The 23,769-nt window shown below is 36.3% G+C and overlaps 1 protein-coding gene across 1 annotated transcript in view; it reads left to right on the forward strand.

The window, feature by feature from the left end:
• The window catches only part of SOX6 (SRY-box transcription factor 6), a 381,585-nt gene that overhangs the window by 48,771 nt on the left and 309,045 nt on the right, over positions 1-23,769 (forward strand). The window contains exon 2 of the mRNA XM_086614165.1: positions 9,362-9,432. The gene's annotated coding sequence lies outside the window, so the exon portion shown is untranslated. The remainder of the gene's footprint in view (positions 1-9,361; positions 9,433-23,769) is intronic.

Genomic DNA, 23,769 nt, shown 5'->3' on the forward strand with positions numbered 1-23,769 from the left:
AATGGGAGAAAATGGCACGCTTATATTGTAATATTACAAAATACATTTGTCAGAAAAAATGTGAATTTGTGTACAGCTGACTTAGCTCCTGGCCATTTGGCTCACAACCTGCTTACATTAAATTCTGAAGATAAGGGTACATTGTTGCATTTTTCTCTTTTTCTTCTTCTTTTTTTTTTCTTTTCCCTAATTGAAACCACGAATCACTATGTTTTTTGTTGTGTAAGTGCACTGCAGTTGTGACAGGTTGAATCTCCAATTTCCAGGGAATTTTCAAATCCAAGTGCTATACAGTATATTTGTGCTGGAATTTGAAATATGGTAATGTGTTCTCATTCACTAGTATTATTGCTGATATCTCTAAAATAGCAGATAGACATTTCAACTATCTTACAATTTGTAGTTCTTGGAAATAATGTTAAAGCTGGGCTTTCACAATTAATACTTCCCCCTCCTCCCCCATATAGATCTCTCTGCTTGAGGGCTTTAGTTTTCTGTTTGAGATTTCTTGTTACTGTTGCAAGACTTGCTTGTGCATATGCAGGTATTACACTATCAAAAATTGTGCCAAGCAGTTTGCATCTGGTAAATGTAGCACAAGTACAATTTCGTAGGTGTTCCAGTCAAAGTGCAGTGAAAGAACTTGATGAAGATGTGTCCTAAACCCTTTCCGTGTGCAACAGCTTCAGACTTTGAGCGGTGATGTACGATGACTCAAGCCTTCCCATGTTATTTAACTGTTCACAACTCTACATAATTCTTGATGCTTTATCTAGCAAGAATAATAGTGTCACGAAATTTTTTTTTTTAATCTTTCTTTCCAAAAAGACCATTTATTTGCTCAGAGGTGGTCAGCAATTGTAGATAAAATATAAAAATATATGTAGATAATATAGAAAAAAAATGGGGATAAAATAAGTATGTACCGGTAAATATAGTTGATTTGAATCTCAGAACAATGTGATTCCATTCTGTTGTGTGATTGAATTTCAATTTGGTCCAATCCAGAGCTCATGAAGCTCATTAAAGAGACTTAGCTGCATGCTAAATTACAGTTGGGATAATATTTATACTTTTTATACTGTCCTTTTCAGTCATATGACTGAACTGAAAGAATATATCCTCTTTTAAACAATGTAAGCCAATTCTTCAGTAAAACTACTTTAAACATTGGTCTGAATATGAAAGAGCAGGAAACCTGACACGTTACGTATTCGAAAGATAAAGGGAGCCAAAGACTACTCATATAATTTTAATACAATTTGTCAAGAAAAAATACATCCGTGTGATAGACTGACAGCTCCTGGTATGTGTGGTGTTCTTCTTGCATGATGCACGTATTACATAATAATAATATTGTAAGATAAACAAAAATGTTTTTATTTTGTGTTAAAATTATATCCAGAGAACCCTTGTGAGACTGTTCTACAGTAGCACCCTGAGACCTTGTTGCGGTTGCGAGTCCCCGTACACGCATAGGAAGAGATTAAAAAGCTATCATTGCACGTGGAGAAAGTACAGTTGAGGCAGAGAGAGAGAGAAGAGGAATAAATTGCCAAATATTGTAATGCAGGTCAATGCCAGAGCTGCCATGTCTGCCTTTGTGTGGTTGATTTCAATGATTGTGTGACAAATGTGGGTCTCTGAAGAGTGACTCTGGATGTCATTTCCAAGCCATGTCCTCTGCACACCGCTGCTTCTCTAGGTGTAGAAAGTAACTTTCCAAGTGCAGTATGTATTTGCTGTAAAATTCTTTGTATTTGATATATCCTTCTAACAGTACCACATATTGGAAGGGTTTCTGGTATTTGAAACACCAGTTATACTTCTCGGGGCTTGTAATGCTGTAACTTTTCATTCTGGGCTTAATTTGCCTTGTAGTGCTTTCAGCACATGGATCTGTATATGTAAATGCGACAGGAATGTATGCATTTTGAAAGCTTTCTCTGTTTTCTTTAATTCAATCATTTTGGTTAGGAATGACCCAGCCTGTGGCTATTAAAACAGCATATAGCTCACGAGAGGTTCCGAGTGTTTTTTGTGTCGTAGCTACATCATGTGAGTGGCAGTGGGCTGGTGCAGGAACTGCTGGGAAATCTGAGTCCCTTGATGTGGGAGCAGGGTGCTGGCAGTGCTTACCAGCCCACCCCGGGCCAGTGAGGAGGCTTTTCCTATCTCTAACCCATGAGTTGTAACTGGAGTTGCTCCTCTCCCTTCAGCCTTCCAAGCAGCGTGGTTTATGTCTTGTGGTTCTTATCTGCTTGAAAGTATGAGTACAGAGCTTATCAGATCTGGAATGCTAACCCCCTTCCTTTTGTATGAAAGAATAAATACATATTTAGGTATTTCTTTCACCTGTACAGTGAATTAGAGGTTTTTGGTGTTTTCAAGTGCAATTTTAGTGGCAGATGTAATAATACATTTAGATTAGTTGCTGGACGTGTGCAGTACTTTTTGCATCAAAAACCTTTTTGGTCTTAACCTGACGCTATGCTATGAAGCAATACAACCAAAAGACCTTAATTTTGTATTCTGTCCTCAGGTCCTACAGTGATTGGATGCTTTATAGGTATGCAGGCACACAGCAGAGAAACTGTCATGAGCTGCCTGTTGAAGACATAATACAATTTTGCAAATGCATGTGCCCTTACAGGAGAGATCATAAGGACCTCTTAGAGTCAGTGACATAATAGGGGGCTGCCAGATCATGTGCTGCCACCGAGCCGATACCCTTCTGGGAGAGACAGGGAACAACTGTCTTGTGAGCCACGCTGTGGGCTTTAGCAGAAGTGGTGATGCTTATGGGGTTCCTTTTTTCAGGAGGTAGTTTACAGAAACACCATCTATTGTATGTGTACGTCGACATGCTTTTTGTAGGCAGATGTGAGGTTGTGCTAAACTGGAAGTCACGTAGTTTACGTAAGTGCTAACCATAGCTAAACTGGATTAGAGTGGGTTTGTGGCCAGTCATCTCTGAGTGTGGGCAGAGTGAGCTCACATCTCCCTGCAAAACTCTGTGGAGATGTGTCCTATTTTAGGTATTTTTTTGAGCCTCCTTTCTGTAATAACGACATCACAGCTTCTGGTATGTAGAATTGTAAAACATCGCTGTTACAGAAGGAAGAAATAGTATCTCCTTTTTGTGAATAAAGAACTAAACAGCACAAATAAACTCTTTTGCTGAAAGTTGAGCAGAAAGTCTATAGCAAAGACAGTGATTGAGTCCAGAGCTTTGGAGACTGATGTTTACATTGTATTGCTGTTCTTACCTCACTGTGATGCAACATGTGTTTTAAAATGACCAGTGGTGTAACAGGTGGTATGCTCTGATTCCTTCCTTGATAGATCATTTGGCTGCAATCTCTGTTACAGAGTACAAAAATCTGAATGAGCATCACTGCAGAGAGACTATTCTAAAATTAAAAGCATTAGTGAAACAACATTGTGGTTGTTTTAGTTTCATTGTTTTTCTGTTTGTTTTGTTTCTTGCTAATGCATGGAACCAAGGAGAATGAACAGTTTAAGAAACAAGCCAGCAAAGGCAGTAAAATACTATCATGGACTGTTGAAGAGAAGTGACACAAAAGGAAGATATAAGGAATTTCCTTGTGTCTTTTCTAGAAAGTCTCATCTATACTGGTTACTTACTGTGTTTACTTTCCTATTTCAAAATGATCATATATGAAAAGTTTTCTGTGTAAGTAAAACATTCCTCAGTGAATCATCTTGAAACTGTGCCCTTTACCTCAATTAAGTAAGATTTTTAGAAATCCAGCTCAAAGGATCTCATGAAAATCAGCCTACTGCCTCCTTAATTTTTGAGATTGTGGCTTGGGGCTTACAGGCCATTAATGTTGTTTTAATTGTGACATTTTTGCACATTTAAGGGTGTGAAATTGCTATGTGATTCAGACCCTAAATGTATAGCTTCGTTTCTGTATTATTCCTTTTTCTCATTTTACACGATGCTATAATTCTGAAAATAGTTTTTTAACAGCTGTTGAATGGTACGTATTTTAGTCCCAGCAGCCCACAATGATAGGCCACATTCTCAAATGATATAACACGATGCCATGCTTTTTACTAAATAACTGCTTCCATTTTTTACTTGCAGGCTTCCTTCATGCTCACTGATGACTGTGCACAGAAAATACAGACTACCTGTAGAGGCTCTATCTTAGAAGAATCAGAATATTTTAATTAAAGGTTTTAAAAAATGAATTTTTTTAATAAAATGAATATTTTTTTTTCTGCTTTACAGAAGTGGTGAAATCTTCTGTTCTGAAAATTAAAATCTCTTGGAATTACTGGGGTTGATGGTGTTTGGGCAAAAAGAGGACTATTTTTTAAGTGATGTATGGCTATTTATGGAATTTTCTTTGATTCATAACACTTTGGGCATTGTCGTAGTTTAACCCAGACAACAACTAAATGCCACAAAGCTGCTCTCTCAGCCGCCCGCACCCCCAGGGAATGGGGAAGAGAATTAAAGAGGAAAAAGGAAGGATACTCATGGGTTAAGAACAATTTAATAATAACATTAATATAAAATTTAAAGTATTAATGATAACATAATAATAATAATAAATGATAATATAGAAAATGCTGATATATACAAACAAGTGATGCACAGTATATTGCTCACCACCTATTGACAAACGCCAATCCTGTCCCAGCAAGTGATTTCGAAACAGATAAGTCCTGACACTGCAATCTCAAATAAGCGAGAGGCTTGAAAAAAAAGAAAGAGAGAAAGAGAACTACAAAAGACCAAGAGAGGCCCACAGAAGAGAAAGAGCCCTTGGAAGAGCGACAGAGCTTCTTCCCAGTCAACTCTCATGTATATACTAGGCATGATGTTGCATGGTACGGAATATTCCATTGGTCAGCTTGGCCCTCAATCCTAAATCTAAGTTCAAATCGTAAAAGGAGTTGTGACTCGTTTGTCCCAGCTATGCTCCCTACCAGCCTCTTGTCCTCCTGCAGCTGGCAAAAACACGGGAAGCTGAAAAGTCCTTGGTGTCACTTTACTAACTATAAACATCAGTGCACTATCAAATTCTGCTCATAACAAGTCCCAGATTAAATCCAAAACACAGAGCTCTTCTAGCTGCTAAAGAGAAAAATTATCTCTGTCCCAACTGAAGCTGGGACAGGCGTACAAGATTCTACAGTCATTTAGTGATGTATGTAATCCGTTTTACATCCAGAGTTCTCTTGGTGTCAATAGATGTTTGCAAGACAAGCTAAAGCTCAGCTTTTTGAAAAGTGAGTTATTTTGAAAGATTATGTAAAATTGTTGGAGGATGGTACATTATTCTTAGTCAAGTCAGTGAGAGATGGTTAACGTTATGAACATTTATTTTAAGCCAGGCCTGTGACTTTTTGGAGTTTGCAGAAATGACCTTGGCCTTACTTCATGTTACCTCATGTTAGGACACCTTTTCCTTTTTGAAAAAATCAACCCCAAACAGTCAAAACCATGAAAACTGCGAGGATGTTTGCTTTTGAGCAAAACTTTTCATTTAAAATGTAACATTTTTATGGTTTTCTAAAATGGAATTTTTGAGGCAAACGAGGAGATAATCAACTTTTGCTGTTTTCATTGAAAGCTGGTTGCCTGAACCCTTAGGTCCTTTTGTAAATCCCTGTCTTTGTGGTTTCTTGTTTTCATGATGTTGTCAGTTTGTGTTGTTTGGGTTTTTATTCTGCTTTCCAAGACTTGGGAATCCATGATGTGTTACCTCAGGGTGTTTTCAACAGCAAATACCACGGATGTATACCTGAAGGGAACCTACAGGAAGGCTGGGGAGGGACTTTTTACAAGAGTGTCCACAGATAGGACAAGGGGAAATGGGTTCAAGCTGAAGGAGAACAGATTTAAATTAGATCTTAGGAAGAAATTCTTCAGTATGAGGGTGGTAAGACTTTGGAATAAATTGCCCAGAGAAGTTGTGGATGCCCCCTCCCTGGAGGTGTTCAAGGCCAGGCTGGACGGAGCCTTGAGTAGCCTGATCTAGTTGAGAGGCGTCCCTGCCCATGACAGGGAGGCTGGATTAGATGATCTCTGAGATCCCTTCCAGCCTATGCCATTCTATGATTCTGTAGTTAGTACATTTATATAGATCTGCTATATTGCATCTGCTATTGCCTCAGTTCCCCTGCCTTGCAGTCATGCTTCAGCTTGTAGGTTGAAATTCTGATTAGTACCAGAGCACTGGAGTCACTGGTACACAAATTTAGATCTTTACGCTGTGTTTTTCCTTTGCCGTCAAAAGTTTTGGCATTTGAACAGAGTGGTAGAACAGAAAGTCCACTATAGTACAGGAAAAAGAAAACATAACCTCTTTTTTTTTTTTTTCATGTTATGCGCCAATTTAAGAATGAAACATCTTTCAGCAAAGGTACTTGAAATCAGAGCATAAGTTGCTCTTACAGCTTTATTTTATCCCTTTCATAGCGGGACTGGGAGAGTCAGTCTTTGATAAGGAGGCTAGCAACTTTCCAAACAAGCGTCTGAAATACCTGCAGAAATTGCAGGTATTGAGAATGTTTTGAGAGCATTTATACTGCAAAACATCTGAGTGAAGTTTCTGGTGGGACTCATACCAATTAAATCAGCAGATTACTTTAAAGAAAACTTTGTTCTTTTATAGGTTTATGCGACAACTACTCATCTATGTAGTCACCTGGAGTTCAACTCGAGACATATAAAGTGAAAGCATAAATGGTTTAAGCTAATAGCGTAAGAGCTAGACTTCTGAAAGGGTTTGGTCTTTCTTCTCAACTTTGGTGGGAGCTGACATCCCAAACACCTTTAAAAACATGATGTAAGTCTTTAATTGATAGAAGAGACAGGTGAAAAAAAGGTACATGGAACAACTATTGACCTGTATAGTATTAGTCCTTTGTCTATTTTATTTATGTAATAAATTTATATTTCACTATATGATTTATGTAGGATACACCTGATAGAAATTTTTTATTAAACTTTATGATGTTAGTCTTTGATGGACAGAGGGTTTTCTACATGGATAAGAAAACAGGGTTTTTGTTTGTTTGTTTATTTTAAGAAAAATTACATGAAAAGCTAAAAAGAAAAAAAGTAGTCTATAGAATATAGGACTGTGGGTGTAAAAGAGGAAAAAAAGTAGTTAACAGCTACTTAATATAATTAGGTCATGAGGTTCACTTTTGGGTTTTGTGTGTATGTGTTAGCTATATCACCTATTATTTAAGCAAGGAACTGTGCAAGGTAAAATGAGTCAAGGCAGTAAAAAACAGGTATAATTTTCTTCCATATAAGCCCCAGGTATCTCATACTTGAATTTTTACTGCGAATAACAATTTCTGGTCAATTAGATTGTTTTCAGCATTTTACTTACACTCTGGTTGTGTTGGTAGACTACTGCTATTACTGAACACTTACTCGATTGCACTATTTTATTAAATTTACTAAGGGAATGTGGTTGAAGGAAAAGTCAGTTTTGTATGATGTATTAAATACAACAGTCTAGCTCAGATTAGTCCGTTTTGAATAGACTGGGTTGTTTGGGGTTGGGTTTTTGTTTTTCTTTTTTCCGCCCTGACCAGCTACACAATGGATAAGCCTGCAGCTGATTCCCGGTTCTGAGGTGTTATCTGAGCAACAAGCCTTCATTTGCTCAGGATCACTGGGTATGGTTAGCCCTGTTCTGCCTTCTCCCTCACTTGCACTATTGCTGTAAGAATCAAGGCTTCACATACATATTACTCTGCAGGATTTTTTTACCAAACTGAACTTTTTTCCTGATAGATTAACAGAGCACTAAAGCTAAATTTAAAATTTTGTATATTTAACCTTTCCCCCTAATTGCTTGCCCAGAATAAAGGTTTGGTGCTTTGTTCCTAAATTCTCTACATGAGGTGGTGTGCATTAAAGTGTATTTATACTCTTTCAGATTAATTAACTGTGACCTTATGAACCACTGTCCTTGTTTAATTGGTGGCTCCAAAGCACACTAATGGCATAAATCAGCTGATAATGAGATTCAGACTTGCTTTTAAAATATATAATAACACGGCATTGATATAGCAAACGAGATTTGTTGACTCTCTGTTGGTATTACAGGAGAGAAGACACAATTAAATGTGTACTTTCAGGATGGGGGAGGGTTTGGCTGGAATGAATAACATGCACTTCAGGGTGGGTGTATGAAATAAGGAGGATATTCTACATCAAGATAAGTTTGGTATTCTCTCCTTGTCTCTAGGCGCTGTGCAGTACTGGCTGGTGCACTTTAGGATACAGAAATGTTGTGGGAAGGTGTTTCTTAAAGATTACTGGAGGCTAACAAAAATGATGATTTCATCTTAAATATAGTTACATGTTTTTAAACTGAGCTTACACCTACTGTTTTATGAACTGAAAATTAATCAGATAGCTCCCAGAGAACAAAAAGGTTTTGACCTAAACTAGTTGCCCAGGCTCCATTACTATTTTCAGTTTAATGTTACCCATATCCATCCTCACATTTTGGAAAGAAAACAAGGGCTGTGCAACAAAGTTCCTTTGTTTTCATAAGAACTAAAAATGTGCTGTATGTAGACCAAACAATAAAAATAAACTACTGAACTACCTTCTAATGCATGGGGGTTCTGGAGAAAGGAAACCATGGATATTTAGAGGCATAAAGTGAGTCATTGTGCTAGTTAAAGAATTTTATAAGGCGAGCTCTGTGGGTTTGAGTTGCATCTGTTACCTTTCCAACTAGAACTGAGGGGTATGCAGGAAAAAGAATGTTGGATTTAATCATGCCTTATAGTGAACCCATTGTGCTTAGGCTAAGCTTCTAACTGAGATCTAGACCGTAGGAGAACAAAATCATTAGTCTGTCTTTCTGTGTGGATTTTGCCTTAGATGGGTTCCAGTTAAACGCACCTAAACAGTATTATTTTACATCAGTTAAGCTGCAAAGTGCTGTTAACAAAATACTTTAAAAAAGTAATGACTGTTCTGTAGCACTTGAAAACAACAGAAAAAAAGGCAAGCAAAAAGCCCCAACAAGCCAAAACCCCCTCACAGCTATTTTCCTTATTAAAAGATAACCGTGCTTGCATTTATGACAGTTCTTAGAAGCCGTAATGGACTGGGTTGCTATGGTGTGAGATGCAGAACAATGAAATAATTGTTTCTCTTGGTATTGGCTTCCTGGAAACAAATTCTGTGTAAATTACTTGGCTGAAATAGTGACAACAGTCTTGTGTGCTGTTTTATGTAGTTCGTAGTTAGAAATCATAACTGTTCTATAATAATAAGAAAGTAATATTTATCAGCTCTGGGCTTTCTTTTCTTTCAACTTTTTTCCTTTTATGTTTTCAGGTCAGTTTCATGAATTCAAAAGCAACTTACCAGTGATTTCTGGGAGCTGGGGCTGATTTTCTTGTGAATTTGTAAGTATTTATTGATTAGTTTTCCTGTTACGTGCATCTTTCTAATACTCTTTTAACTATTTCAAAATGACGCTGTCATATCACGGTTTTCGAATGTTCTTTTCTTAAGAAATGTACCTAACTACTTATAAACTTTCTGTATTTTTTTTTGCCACCAACTTATGCTTCAGTTATTCAGAGGGGCTACAGATGCTTGAATTAAGTGAATATTCCTGTTATTTCAAGCTTTCTTTTGATTTTCATAACAATAATGAGAGAACAGTGTTACTTACAGTAACACATTTGTTATGATGCTTGTTAATGATAGCACATCTAGCTGTTGTGATGAAAATTATTTCTAGAAATGAGGCTGTGATTCAAGACTAACAGGACTATTAAAGGAAAAGCTACATAGGTTTATTGAGGAAACACTAGGATGACCAGTGTCTGCTGAACTGGGAATGTATTTTTATGTACCTTGGAGAAAGCTGACCTTTATGGTTGCAGCAAAATGACTGAGACTGTAGTCATTTGGGCCATGGCCCAAGAATATGTTTCAGCGTATGCTTAAATTCAAATTAGCCAAATGGGACTAGGCCTATGTGTAAGTGCTTTGAGAAAGGGAAAGTTAGAGGAGAGTATCTGGGAGGAAGATAGTTATTTACACAGAGAATAGAAAGCTTTCAGAATTGCTGTTTTGGATAGTCTTCAGCTTTAGTCAAGTATAATAAGGAAAATCTAATGGAACTTAGGCTTGGCATGATATAAATTATTGCAATATCTCTTGCATGATGTAGTATAAATGAAACCAATCTATGCAGCCTGTTCTCTTAAGTCACAAATATGGTTTATGAATAAATATTTATTCAATCATTTGTGGAAAAAGATATTCACAAAACTACATTCATCAGGGAAAAATATGGCTGGTTGTCTTCTCACTATGGAAATGTGTTCAATTTGTACCAACTCTTCCCCTTTACAAATGTTTATTTTCATATATGGTTTTGCTATTATATTTGCAGTTTCCTTCGTTTACAGGTCAGCATCTTTTTGATAAGCATCATCAGTTGTATTTAAAGAAAATATTGTTATCAAATAAAATAAACAATTTTTAAAAAGTATTACTGTTGAAAAATAGTTCTGAGAAGGCCATATAAAGTGATTACTGAATTGGGAGCAAGTTATTTATTCTAACTCTTCCTGGCTTTGCCACTACATGTTTGTTTTTTTTTTTTTTTTTCCAAGCAATCAGTTAGTTTTCTTTGCCTCATTTTTCTCATCTATAAATGGAAGTAGCAATGTATCAGTCAGTACAAACAGTACCTCTTTATACTTCAATATAGAGTATACTTTCCAATCAAAGCAATGGAATAAGTGCAATGGTAAATTCATGGTAAACTTCTTTGTACGTACTAGGCTAATTGGATGAGAACCTGAATCTATTGTTTAATTCATGTTCATCTAGTATTATGAACATATAAAGGGCTTTAGTAATTTTATTGCAGGCTCCTGATCTGAGTCCTGCTTTTCTTGGTTGACAAGGACAAAAAGCCGTAGTAAGCAAAATTCACATAAAAAGTATTTTGAAAACAATGTTTGTGTTTAGGTCAATGAAGTAAGTACTTAAACTTCAATAAGATGTATGGAGTGTTGTTATCACACAACTGTACACTGGTGTTTGCAGAAAAAGTTGTAGTAGAGTTGAGACACCTTACAGTATTGTGACCATGAGAGCTGGAACATGGTTCAGCAGCCTCACTGATGAAGCCAAGTCAATGACCATACAAAATGAACCACAGTCTAGTCTTTTATAGGTATTCTCTGCAGCTTAGAGTTCAATCACATTGGCATGAATGTCCAGAGAAGCTAGCACTGTGGCTGGCTGTTCTTGTTCTCTGATTAAAGGACTTACTGTAGTAGTTAGCACTATAAATCTAGGAACATATGCAAACTGTAAGTTCACATAAACTGAAAATAAAATGTAGGATGTACAACTGATTCAGCTCAATGTTTCCTCACATACTGAAAACAGGATTGAAGTATACCTTCTGTAGTAATACAGGTTTAAATCCTCTTAAACAGACTCTAATGTACCTCTCCGAACTTGCAAATATTCTGTAGGTAGTATACATTAGTACAGCATGTACAGACTTCTACTATTCAGTAACATGTATAGCATCATAAATTTTCACTGTCTCTATAGACAGATAGGATGAGTTGTTACTTTGAGTACCTTTCAGTTTAAAGGCTTGGTTTTTGCAAATACTTTTTCATGTGAGGTGGCCAGGGAAGCTGATGAAATCAGGATGAGGACCTGAGGCTGAACAAACAGGCCCTAAATGGATGGTATCATATAAGATGGGAACGTTAAGGGGCTGGTGTGGAAGACAAAAAGTTTGTATATATAAGGAGTTTTGAGAAAATTCAATTCTAAGCAGCATTTAAAAATGCTAATGAGAAGTATATACATTTTTCATGTTAAGCTATAATATTTGGGCATGTTTTTATAGTGAGTTTGTTTGATCTGTACTCCAAAGGGAAGGGGTATAGATCAGTGCTAGGAAGATTGATCTTTGAAACTGTGTCTATTTTTTATATGGGAATGCAGCAAAATCAGCTAAATACTACTATAGGTCTATACCAAAGCTATTTCAACCAGGGGCTATAATAACATTTCCCTCAAATTTTTGAAAGTTTTGTCATAGATGCATTCTGCTGTAACATGTAATTACTTGGATCATCCAGTTCAGACAACTTTGGGTTTTTTTGTCATATTTGTCTCATTTTGTTCAGGAGAAAACAGGATTGATGATTCATACAAAAGTAAATTTCATGGAAAATGTGACTTTTCTGCTTTTGTGTTATGCCCACAGAGTAATTGTCCTAACTAAAGGTTACTTTTTTCTAGAATGTGGTCTTAATATGGTTTAATTTATTTAATTGTTCTTCTCAAGTAGGTTTGTCCAGTAGTAAACTGCAATAGTTATTTAAAGTTACAGATGGCAAAATAAATGTCCTCTATTAACACAGCATTTAAAACAAGTTTTGCTTGTACATCAGCAATTAGAAAAACCTTTTACTAGCAGTTCAGTTTCTGTGTAAACATTTTATTGTGACTTGACTACAAAGTGAAAATACTGACAGAGGAGAAAAAAAAACCCTGAAACGAATAATGGTGTTAAAGCCTGTGAAACTTCAGTGTCTTGTGAGAACAGCTCTTCAGTGAAAAGCCTGTATTGAAAATGTGGTGAAAATAATATAATTGGATTTGAGACTAAAATAAAATTGCTTTAAAAACAAACAGCAGCAATTTTTTTGCAAAGAAGATTTAAAAACAAAAATAGAAACACTTAGGGGGCACACACATTATAACACAACAAAACAGATATCGTGAGTAGGTAAACTTTATCTTTCCAAGCACTTATTCCAATCATCAGGGAGCATGCTTTGCTTCAAACTCAATATTTAATATTTTTTCCACAATCTTGTTTTTAACGCATTGTTTAATGCTTTTTTTCTGTTTGTTTATTTAATTTGGAATGGTTCTATTTAAAACTTAGTGTGTTTATTTACACCATGGAACATCTGACCAAATAGATTTGTGTTTTGTATTTGTACCAGCTTATTTAAAAGGAGAAAGCTATTAAATTGTGAATATTTACATGATAAAGTCAAAGAAGGCACAGCTTATTTGAAGCAAGTGGAGACATATGTGGCTTTGGCACTATGTACCTTTATGGGTTTAATTGATAACATCTGATGTTCTACTGAATTACATTTAATTTATTTGGGAAAACATAGTGTCTATATTTTATAGAAAAGCAGTATACTGAACTCAATTATTAAAAAGTTGATCTTCATTTTTCTCTTCATAATTGTTCATCAACATTTTGGTCAAGGAGGCATTTGTTTATCACTTACCTCTTTCTATAAAGAGCTGATTCTTTCCAAATTCCTAATAAGAAAGTAAAATGATACCTTACTAGAAGCTCTGTTTGCTACAACATCCATACTTTTTTTGGCATGTGTGTACTAGAGGTATCAGAGGTCTTTATCCTGCCTACTTTCCTGCTAACATTTGCGGCATATTAATGTAAAATAATGTGTTTGCACCATGATGTAGCCCCTTAATAATTTGAAGCTCTATTTTCCTGAGATTATTGTATAAATGATTAATATAAAATCTGCTTCTACTGTAACACTATCTTACTATTTTTTATGCAATGCTTGCGCTACAGTAGCAAATAAATTTTCTAATAAGAAGCAAAGTTATAGTATATAGTGTGAGATATAAAGAAATACAAAAGCAAGGCACCTGCCTTGAAGAGTTTTCTTATCTGAGAAAGCTTCTGTAAATACACATATTTTAGATATATTTAACAGAGTTAGTTGAATAGAAACAAAATGGAAGGGGGAAAGGACATTTCTTTACATTCAAGTAATACCTGGTGTGTAAATGGCCAAGAACATTTGCCAGTGTGGGTCTAATAGTAGCATCCATCCAGAACCTTGTAGTTGTACCTGAAGAGAGGAAGGCGTGGAAGAAAGACTGAAGGAGAGAGAAAGGTGGCTGGGACGTCCATCTGCTGAGAACAGGACAGAAGTCCAATCAAAACTACGAAAAGTTCTTTTTGTTTTTTGGTATCTGAATTTCTCTCTCCCTGCCTTGTGCTTCTGGTTGGGATAACTGATAGGCTCCCCTGTGTGAATGTTTATAAAGCTGTGTGGTTGTGGGAGGTCACCTAGGGACTTCTAGTTCTAATAGAAGGAGGGTCTGTTGCATGATGGTCAAACATTGGAACAGGGAGGTGGCGGAGTCACCATGCCTGGAAGTGTTCAAAAAATGTGTAGATGTAGCACTTCAGGACATGGTTTAGTGAGCATAGTGGTATTAGGTTAATGGCTGGACTTGATGATCTTTAGAGGTCCTTTCCAACCTTAATGATTCTATGATTCTATGATGCTGGCATAGAAGCATGTTCCTATCTGAGTTCCAGTTTACCTTCTGAGTACAGGAGACATTATTTTGGCTGCTTCTCTATTGACTGTGCAAACTGTTTCTTGGTAGTAAGTAAACAAATTAATAGATATACAGAATGATCACATTGTGGAAGCAATATGCATTGTATTCATTTTAGCCAGTGTTTCTTATAAGAAGCAAATAGTGCACTTAAAGTGCTTCTAGCATTTCGATATTTAACGTAGCACAGAAATCCTCTTCAGTTCTTTATGAAGACTGAAATCTATGCCACAAAAGAAAATATAGAAAATAACAGTTTTAATTCATATAAACCTGAAGGGTTTCATGCTATCAGACTCTTTAGCACTTGCTACATGAGGACACCACTGAGGGCAAGAGCACTATCCAACCAGCTTCTGACACACTGCACCAAGATAGAGGCCACGTATGTGGTCTCTGCCTACTTTTCGGTGAAGTTGAACCATTTAGTGAAGCTGCTGCTAGAAATGCTTTTTCAAAGGATTGTCATGCTCTGGATATAAGTGAAGACCTCCTGGCTTTACTGTGTGCTGGATGGAGATCCGTGTAATACACTAGATCCATCTGCTGTCTGAAAAATTCTTTGCAAAAGCACTAAGCAATAAAATGGAAATCCGCATTTGAACAATCATCATCCTATTGAAGTTGTATGCAATACTTGGAAGAGAGGAATACGTTAGGAAATATTTGTGCTAAGAAGCTGAATTAAGAATGTGGAAGCAAAGAATTCGTACAAGTCCATACCTGGACAAAGTCACAGAATAGAATAGAATGGTTAGGGTTGGAAGGGACCTCAAAGATCATCTAGTTCCAACCCCCCTGCCATGGGCAGGGAAATCCTCTACTACACCAGGTTGCCCAAAGCCTCATCCAACCTGGCCTTGAACACCTCCAGGGATGGGGCATCCACAACTTCTCTGGGCAACCCGTTCCAGTACCTCACCACCCTCAATGTAAAGAATTTCTTTCTTATATCTGACCTAAATCTGCCCTCTTTCAGTTTAAATCCGTTGCCCCTTGTCCTATCACTACACACCCTTGTAAAAAGTCCCTCTCCAGCTTTCCTGTAGGCCCCCTTTAGATACTGGAAAGCTGTTATAAGATCACCCCGGAGCCTTCTCTTCTCCAGGCTGAACAGCCCCAACTCTCTCAGCCTGTCTTCATAGCAGAGGTGCTCCAGCCCTCTGATCATCTTCGTGGCCCTCCTCTGGACTCGTTCCAGTAGCTCCATGTCCTTCTTGTGTTGGGGACTATAGGTTTTCTGTAAGTGATTGGCATTTGCAGAGCCAAAATCTTTTTAGAAGAAATGGTTGTTCCTCACAAAACCAAAGCCTCAGTTTGCTTAATAACTAGAGTGCAGAATCTTAGAAAAGCTGTAAAGAGAATTTTCTTTAAGCCACACCGCGAGTAGTGAGTTACATACAGTATTTCTCATTCTAGGTAAATTACACAAAGAATTTCTTATTCTATGGTATGGATGAACAATGCCAACAGTTGATGTCAGCATTAACTTTTCAAATCATATTACTTACAAGAGTGAGGGTTATAAAGTGTCCACAGACAGCTTCATTTTCTCTCTTGTCTTCCTAATGCACATATACCAATGGCTGTTTGATTCATTTATTGACATAAAACAGAATTGCTTAGAACTAGCCGCTCATTCATCATAATCACAGTTACCAGAGAGTGTGGGGTAAGAGGTTAACTGCTTGCTAGATGTATCCAGATCTTTGGTATATACCAAAGCCTGACTCGATAGAAATCTGATAATGGTCTGTTGAAAGTAAAACGTAAGTGTTAATAGCTAAATAAAAAAAAATTGATAAAGACTGTATTGTAAAACACTCACATTTCTAAAGTTAATTAAAAAGAGCTGATCAAAGTGAAGCCTCCATTAAAAATGTTACTTTAAGATATTAAAGATAAGATAGAGCATAAAGGTCAATTTTAAAAATCAGTGCATTTTTTTTTAAAATTCATTTTTCATGAATTAATTTCTTGTCTTGGCAGCACTTTCATTAATAATTAAAATATAAATAATATGAAAAGATTCGTTTTTACTTTTAGTAGTTTAAGTTCATGCACAGTGATGCTGAACTCATATTTTGGGGTACCTACTTTAACAAGACATTGAACAAAACCAATTTGAACTAACTGGGATCAGATTCTGTTCTTAATAAATGTGTGTGATGGATTCGGTACTGTGCATCATAAAATATTCAAAGACTACACTTAATTGTGTAAATACCATATTATCTTTATGGGTTTATTAGAGATTACTGTATAATCCTGGCTCTGAAAGTTAGTCTGAAAGATGCTCCCTGCAGGAGCCAAAAAGCCCCAGGGAGTAATTAATCCAATTCTCCGATGCTAAACCAAAGCAAGTTACATGCGTTTTTGAAATTTCACCTCTCACTCCTGCCATCCCCCATGAACCAGTTCACAAAATGTAAGACTTCAATCAAAGTTCTTATTTTCGGTACAAAAAGAAAAGTTTGATTTAGAAAGGGAAACAATCTTCATCTGGAAATTGGAAGGAATGAGGGTCTGACTGAGACACATGGTCCTGCAGAAGATCTGAAGTACTGTATGGCACCAGAGTGAAGATGGATGACTAGCTAGAAAACTGATTGTGTCTATGGAATTCCTGCTGGTTTAGTATCTATTTTTCTACTCAAATGCTTTAGTATTTTATATATAATACTTTTAAAGAATTGCCTGCTCACTGATACAACACTAACTACAGTTAGATCTGCTGAAGATCAGGTGCAGGAATCTGAAGCCAAGCTTAGCATGATGAAAGTGAAGTAAAACTTTGGCTCCCCAAAACCTCATAACTGATTACCTAAAACTTGAGAGGTGCTTCTACAGCGGGCACAAGGGATTAGAGATGTGGTTAACTTCAGAGTGTGCGAATAACTCTCCTTGATCCTATTTCAGCAAAAGAAGTTTTATGGGCTCATGATTAGCCAATCTATCAATGGAAAGTAGGCAACCCTTTGCCTTTCGGAAACAAGTAAAAATGTTCCAGAATGTACCTGGTGTTTATTAAACAATTCTGTGAAGTTCATTGAACTCTTTTTTTGTTTCTCCTGTATTTCTGACTTTTTTCTTTAGACTTGAGCACCCCGTCTTAATAGAACATGCAGTATCAATTTATTTAAAGATACAATATTTTCTCTTTTTTTTTTTTAAAATGTCTTTAGGGTTTGTTTGTACTATTGACATTTTATTTCATTGTTCCATTTTTACTAAGTGATTATAGTTTGTATAATATCCAGCAGTGAAATTAAATAGCTGAAATTATTCTTTCTAAGATGCAAGGTTTTGTATTTGTCAACACTAGGTTTCATGTCACTTTGCTGCTTCTTAACTCAGTATTTTTAAAGTACGCTTAGAAAGTCTTAATTTTATGGAACATTTCCTCCTCCAAATCATGATGCAGATTTTAATATAAATTTTTGAAAAGCCATTTCCCCTACAACCATATTGCATCTCCCCCTGCCCTGTATCCAATAAAGAACAGTCATTTATTAGAACTCTCTTACCTTATCTTGCTTCGGCAAGTTTTTGTCATCGCTCGGTTATTGGCCTTTTTTAACTGATTATATATTACGGTAGCATCCCAGCCTAGCAAGTAGTCCGTACACTTCCTTAGCGTGTTTATTAAAGCCTGACAGTATATCTATGTTTGTAAGAAGCGTGAAGGGATTTGAAAGGAATCTTTTGCCCAAAGATTTGTTTGGTAAGAATTGAGGTATATTCACTTGCCTCTGAAATACGAGGTATTGGTTGCTGCCCACTTTAAGATTCTTCTCATCTAGTGTGGAAACCTACTATGTTCTTAAATCTCCCGGTCTTGAAATATGATCAGGAACAAACAAACTGCATTAAAAATACTTCACGGCCTCATTCCTAGACAATCACAGCTAGGCAGGGACCATTTCTACCATATCTGTGTATAACTTTTCTGTAAGTTACTTGTTTTTTGATCTCTTGTTCTTAAAGATGTTTTTTATGGACATAACTGTAACCTTTAGAGAATGATGAGGGGAACATAACCATGCACATTCTATTATCTTTTTGTTGTATTCCTCAAAACAGCTGCAAGGCCTGTATAATCTTGCTCCAGATTCCTGGATTTGTACATTAGATAATGTATATGTATCCTCTTCACAGGCCAATTTAATTGAATAATTATATAATTATTGAAAAATAATTTTTTCTCTTTCTGCATTTTTTTCTTTTAAACTGAGTTTATACATTCTGATTGCCACAGTTTGCATTACAGATTTGTTTCAGATTGGGCAGTATTACAGCAGCAAGCTATTACAATAATCAGTGTTCTGTCCTGCAAAAAGCATTTAGGTGAAGTTCATGTGTTCACAGAGTGGTTTTAGGCTACGTAGATCTGTGTACTTTACTCCAGAAGCATGCCAGGCTTTCTTTTCTGTTTTTTTTTGTTTGTTTGTTTGTTTGCTTTTTTTTTTTTCCTTTCCCCTTGCTTTTTAGCTCTCACGGTTTCTTTCTGTGTTTGAATAAACTCCTTCATTCCTCCAAAACAGTCTTCCATTTGAGAGGGCTGTTGTTTATGGGTTTTTCCTCACCTACCCACCCACCTGCCATTAACTCTTTGGTTACCACTTGAAATACTTCATCATCAAGATTCAAACTCATTGTCCTGTGGCCATTGTTGCTTAGCAGAACATCCATGCTTGCTTCCCACACACACACACACAAATTAATAACTGAGTGGAACTCCTCCTCCTCTGTGCTCCAGAAGGAGCTGCTCCAAAAAGAAGCCATTTATAGTATCAATAAGCTGCTTCTCCAAACCATGTACAGATGTGTTATTCAACCAGTTAATATTGGGGTAGTTAAAATCACCCATTATTATTTTTCTGGCAGATTTTGCCACTTCATTAATATCTTTCAACATACTGAGTTGCTTGGCTGTTCCTTCTTTTACATGGCTTATATCATATCATGCCATCACAGCATATTCTGTAGTTTCGAGTTAATTGCCCAATTAACAGTGGTATTCATGAAGAGCTAGGAAAATTCCACAACTAATGATTTGGACAATTTCAAAATAGGTTGGTATTTCATAGTTTAAAATGTCAAACATGCCAATAGCTGCAAGCTGAAGACTGTACAGGCTTAGAACCCAATAGCTCAAATATTCTGTATCGCAAAAATCATAGTCCAGCCCTCAGAAGCATGTGTCCCAGCCCTCAGTATTTCCATGTAGGGAAGTTCTGCACTATCCTAATTTCTCCTTAGACTGGTGAGGTAGGAGTGTGAAAAAGGACCTCCTGGGCTTCTCTGTATTTTGTGGAAATGTGGAATAAATACCTTCCAACAGGAATGAATGCACTCTTACCCCTAACCTCACCCCAGATTGTGTTTATGGCAGCACTGGGGAAGCTGCTGCAATAACTGTGCTGTATACACTTACGAGACTCAGGAAAAAGGAGATGTGAGTGATGGGAAGGTTGTAGGATTTGCTAGAGGACTTTGTACTTTCCCGTTGCCTGGATTAGGTAGGGATATAACAATATGTAGTTAGCTTTGATGGGCCATTGTTCTCAGATGCAACTGAGAGTTGCCAATAGACTCTCTAGGCAGTGATCTGATTTTTTGTTTTGTCTCACCAGCTGCCATGCAGAGATGCCAGGGGATACACTGCCTACCCGTTTTGCCTTTTCTCAGTACCTTCTGTACCATTTATGAGTTGTAGGACTGAGGTGTTGCCACAGACTTAGTTTACCGAGTCTGGGGATGGGCTGGGGCTGTAAAATGATTTCATTATCATTGTTCAAAAAAGAAATTATTCATTTTCAGCCTTGAAATTCAGGGTCAGAAGCGTGGGTACGGTAAAGGAGACCATCTACCTCCTCAAAGCTAAAGGATCACAGACTCAAGGTTCATTTCTAACATTTTGCTTCATTAGAACATTTTGGATTTCCCTACTTATGTAGTCTATTGAGACTGTATTGGTGATCTAATGCAAACTGCTCAGAGGTATATACATATGCGATTAAGGCTTTAATTCAGCAAGGTGCTTTAAGTACCTTGAGATACTTCATTGCAATTGACAGGACTTTAAAGGAGTTAAAATCGTGTGAATACTGAGATCTTTGCTGGGATGGTACTGATTACGTAAGAATGGCTGTTGGATAGCTCTTTTTAAAAATTAAATTACTGAAATATAGTGTTGTTTAGATTTTCCTTTTAGTCCTTCTTGGAGTTGTGGCAGATTCTTTAGGACATTATAATTCACATTTTATAACAAAAATACAGTGAATTGTCTTATCTCATTTCTCTTGGCAACTCAGCAAACTATCATTAACATTTTCCATCAGTATACTGTTTAGAGTTTTCTAAACTGAACAGTATAGTGGTAACAGCTCATTTTTAGATGCTATTACAGTTCTTTCACATCTTTATAGTACTGTAGTAAAGCTGAATTTACTAGCTACCTTGAAAGTGGAGTAAAGCAGCATTAGAATCTACATTAAAGTGATTCAGTACTCTTTAGAGATAAGCCTTCTTAACTTGAGATCAGATACAGTATGTGTTTTGGGGCAGTTTTATAAGGATTGCCAATAAACTTAAATGCTACCAACAACAGCTGCTTTTTGAAATATTGTTCTGCCCAGCCTGATGAAATTTAGGGAAATTTGCTTTGCTTTGTAAGCACATGTGATCGACATTAGCATTCAGGGGAGCTTCACCTGCAAGTGGAATGAGGCTATATCCTAGAGACTAATTTTATGGTTTGAATTGGTAAAGATGGGAGGGATCAACTTGCAGGCATTTGTTTCTCCTTGAGAGTTAGTGCAAATCTCCAGTCTACATGGGTAAGTACCATGCTCTGATATATTTTTCCTAAACTTTCTTCTCAGTGGCCATTCAGATTCTTTCTGGTTTAGGCATATAGAGAGGATATTTTTTTTTTTGTAAGCGTTCATGAGCTAAGAAAATGCAAATCATCAAGGTCATAAGTGTTTACATGCAGTCAGATTGACCTACAATAGGTCCAGTGGTTACTGTTCCTGGCTTTATGGTTCTGAAGAGCTCACTTCATCTTGGTTTCCTTTCTTAATCTTTGACTATTTTACATTTTTAAACTATAATCTTATAATGGAAGGCAAGGTTTGGTGCCCAAAAGAGGCATTAGTGGAGGTCTCCAGGAATGGCTGTAATACTAATTGCAATTATTATTACAATTATAAATACAGTAGTACTAGTAGTAGTAGCAACTGTGCTACTACTACCTCTAGTATAGTTAAGTAAGTGCAATTTTAAACTACTGAGATACCAATAACTCTAAAGGTGTTCACAATCACTAGAAAATGTCTTACTGCTTGTAAAGGGTACAGGGTTCTGTATCTTCTAATTTACAGAGAAGTTGTACGTTTCATATCTTGTTACCATTGTTCATAATTTGCACTAAAATCTTATTTTCAAATTAAGCTTCAGTTGCAGAAATAACACCTTGGCCAATCATAATTTTAGAGAATTTTGCATCTAGATGGCTATGAAAAAAACCCATTTGCTGTTATTTTTGTGTAAGATATAGTCATACATTTCCAATGTAGCACAATAGAGCATTTAGTGTTCATGAAAGAAACGCTTTCAGTACTTTGAATTCCGCCACTTAATGTTATTTCTCCTAAAATGTTATAGTTTTTTAAAATATATTTTTCCAGGTCAAATGCAGTATGTTAATTGCACTATAGTCTTAATAAAATCTGAGAACATGACCAATAAATACCAACATCAAACTGAAAAATATTGAAAAGAAGATTAAGCTGTCTTTTTAAAATGGTAGTCTCTCATTGTATTAAAATTCTATTATTAACTAGTTGCACAAATTCTACAAACTGAACAACAGCAGTGATGTAAAAAGTGATTGACTATTCATCATTAATTTAAAAGTGATGTTACCATTAATGACTACAGTGACATTGATAGTATTGCAAACTGAACAAAATGGAAGAGCATTATTTTTGCGTGTAAAAAATATAATCAATAATTAAAAGTTAATTTTAATTATAAATAACTTTAAAAGAGAATGGTGGCCTAACATAGGTATAACTAATATAATTTACAATCCAATATCTAGAAACATTTTTAATTTTATCCAGTTTCAAAGTAAAACTTTTTTTTGAGGGAAATGGTGTTTCTAGTAACTACATTAAACTTTGTCTTTATAGTTTAAATATTCATTGTTGATAATGTTTGAGAATGCTCAAATATTTTGGGAACTGGTATTTAGCCTTCAGGTTAGGATTTCCCAAATAATCAGCTAGAGGCATTAAAACAGGTATTCCACACACTACCCGCCCTCCCCTCCTGGTAGTACATATGGAAAGTGACTGCAATATATAATTCTATCCAGGGAAGGTATAAGTGATGTTACTAAAAAGAACAGTTGTAGCCTTTCACTTTTTGGCTCATTTAAGTAATCTAGTTTTCAGTGCAAACTTGCCCTCCAATTCCTCTGCCAAATCTGACCAGTCTAAAGATCTCTTTGATAGTGTTGCAAAAGTCTGACTGTAAAACCGGTTTCTAAGCCTAAGAGACAATGCTGAAAGAAGTCTTGAATTCTGCTGTCCTAAAATGTTCTTTCTTTCTTCAAAGATAATGGTTTACAATTTTCAGTATTTCTGTGAGTGAAAGGAGGAAGTTACCTGGTATTAGGGAAAGCAGCGTATTTTTGAGATTGTGCCTTTTTTTTAAGAAAGAAAATACTTCTTTTGCCAGATCCGTCCTGTGGAATAGCCCCTTATGAAATGTTTAGAGCCAGTACATTTAAAATAACAGTTCTGAAAACGGGGAAAAAAAAATACAGAAAAAGGATGATTCCTAATTGCAGCCATTTACTGTACAGTGTATCTGGTTTGCTGTCAAGTTTCTAAAAAACCAAAGAGTTTACAAACTTTAACAACTAAAGGTGATCCCAGACACATCCAGCTCTTAGTTAAAGGTTCTGCTATATCACTGCTAGGGCAAAGAAGTGAAGTGCCTCTCCACCAGCTGCAGATAAAGAAGGTGATTTGAATGTTAATGAAGGATGGAAGTTTCACAGTAACAGAAAAAACAGAGGGTCTATAGATAAGAGAATATTTTCCCAGGACGTCTCAGTCTGCAGTTATTGTAACCAAAGGAAGTAATATTACTAAGGAAGTATTTAAATGTCTTTAACAGATATTAGATGATGAAGTGGAGTAGTCATCATATTCCTATCCAAGCTCAAACGCATGAGAGGTCTATTGAAATACAATCTTTTGAGAATATCCACTCCCAGATTAGTCTGGGCATCCTGTTAATCGACAGAGCTCCAAACGCAA

This window comes from Tauraco erythrolophus, chromosome 6 (genome assembly GCF_009769465.1).
Source record: "Tauraco erythrolophus isolate bTauEry1 chromosome 6, bTauEry1.pri, whole genome shotgun sequence".
In the NCBI taxonomy this organism is placed as follows: Eukaryota; Metazoa; Chordata; class Aves; order Musophagiformes; family Musophagidae; genus Tauraco; species Tauraco erythrolophus.